We start from the raw sequence: 2381 nt of genomic DNA, 5'->3' as shown, positions 1-2381 counted from the left end.
CATCTCCTTACCTCCACACAGACATCAGACAATCTCATTTCACGTGTACCCCACCAGCCCCATGTTGGCTCCCCCAGGTCCTCTTTGTATGGGGCTGGGGTTTAACAACAAATAACCATTTCCCTGCCAGAGTACTACCTGCCCAGCTAGAAGCTTTTGACAGGAAAAGGTGAGTCAGAAAGTGAGTCAGAAAGTGAGTCAGAAAGTGATCTTTCTGGAAGGCTGGGAAGAAGAAACGAATCCTGGTTGGGTCCCCAAAGCTGAGGCTGAGAGTTCTGCCTGGACACTTGTGGGCATGCTTGTTCTGGCTGGCGCTAAAATGCAATGCTGGTGTTTGCTAATTCATTCACCACACTTGCCGGGCCTTGTGAAAAGATTCCTGTCAGGAAAGGAGCCAGGAATCATGAGTTGGCTGAGGTGACACAGCATAAAGCTCAACTTAAACAGTTTATTGGTCTTTTATTTCTGTTCTCTTTTTTCCTTGATTCTGGTTTTCTGGCTTTTTATTACTATTATCAGAGTGGGCATACATTTCAGTTCAATTTAGCTCAGATACGATTCCAGCCAGGCACAGTGGCTCATACCTGTAATCCAAGTACTTTGGGAGGTTGAGGTGGTGGATGGCCTAAGGCCAGGAGTTTGAGACCAGCATAGGCAATGTGGTGAAATCCTAGCTCTACAAATTTTTTTTTTTCTTTTGAGACGGAGTCTTGCTCTGTCGCCCAGGCTGGAGTGCAGTGGCACAATCTCCACTCACTGCAAACCGCCTCCCGGGCTCATGCCATTCTCCCCCTCAGCCTCCTGAGTAGCTGGGACTACAGGCGCCCACCACCACACCTGGCTAATTTTTTGTATTTTTAGTAGAGACGGGGTTTCACCATTTTCGCCAGGATGGTTTTGATCTCCTGACCTCGTGATCTGCCTGCCTCAGCCTCCCAAAGTGCTGGGATTACAGGCGTGAGCCACTGTGCCCAGCCCTGAATTTTTTTTTTTTTTATTAGCCAGGTGTGGTGGTGCACGCCTGTGGTCCCAGCTAATTGGGAGGCTGGGGTGGGAGAATCACCTGGGCCTGAGGAAGTTGACGCTGCAGTGAGCTATAATCACGCCACTGCACTCCAGCATGGGTGACAGAGAAACCCTGTTTCCAAAAAAAAAAAAAAAAAAAAAAAAGATTCCAATTCCAAGGTGCTTTGCTTTGTTACAATCACTCCCTGGCAAATGCTTTCAGTTTCCTTTCTTTTTTCTTCTTCCATCAGTCACACCTGGCATAACCCTAACTGCGAATGACAGCAATCACTGATTTCTCCACGCCTTCCCATGAGCCTCTGAACATTGTTGGCGAAAATCACTTAACTAGACTGACTGGTTGTCCTCTAATGAACACAAACAACACAAAGGCACACATGACACTGCCCAGCAACCCCAGAGACTCTCCAGGAAGTTTGCTTACTCGCAAAATTTGATGACAATTTTATCCTTTCACACAGTTCACAAGCCTCACCTGTCAACTATTCTTACCTGATGCTTCACTGATAGATTAAAAGAGATTAGACCAGAGACTTTGTCTTTTTATGGTCAAGACTACAAATTTTTCTGCATATGCATCCATCTTCACTTCTTTCTCTTTCTTTCTCTCTTTCTTTCTTTCTTTTTTTGAGACAGGGTCTCACTGGGTTGCCCAGGCTGGAGTACAGTGGCACAATCTTGGCTCGCTGCAACCTCCACCTCCCAGGTTCAAGCCATTCTCCTGCCTCGCCCTCCCGATTAGCTGGGACTACAGACATGTGCCACCACACCAGGCCCATCTTCACTTTTCTTTCTATGACAATGGAGGAAGGTTCTCTCCTCCTACCAAAGGTTAATGTACTTCGGTTGCATTTCTCCTAATCTTCCTAGGTTACTTGAATTACTTCTTTTGTCCTGCATAACTAACCTCTTCTGAATCAACTAGAATACTTTACACTGCAAGCAAAAAGGCAAAGGCCATCAGCAGACCAAACACTCCCAAATTTATATCTCCTGGCCAGGATGTCTTCCAACCTCCATCTATTAATGGGCTGAAGAGTCTCCTGTTCAGCCTGGGCAACATGGCAAAACCTCGTCTCTACAAAAACTACAAAAATTAGCCGGGTGTGGTGGGGTGTGCCTGTAGTCCCAGATACTCGGGAAGCTAAGGTGAGAGGATCGCTTGAGCCTTGGGTGGTCGAGGCTGCAGTGAGCTGAGATCATGCCACTGCACTCCAGTCTGGGTGACAGAGCAGAGGGAGACTTTGTCTCAAGAATGTAAAAAAAAAAACAAAAAAAAAGTCACCTGGACATTTTTCCCATGGCATCTTAAACTGAACATGTTCTAAACCAAACTGATTTTTTTTTTTTTTTTT

Source organism: Piliocolobus tephrosceles, chromosome 14 (assembly GCF_002776525.5).
Source record: "Piliocolobus tephrosceles isolate RC106 chromosome 14, ASM277652v3, whole genome shotgun sequence".
Lineage (NCBI taxonomy): Eukaryota > Metazoa > Chordata > Mammalia > Primates > Cercopithecidae > Piliocolobus > Piliocolobus tephrosceles.
Note: the sequence above shows the minus strand (reverse complement) of the source record.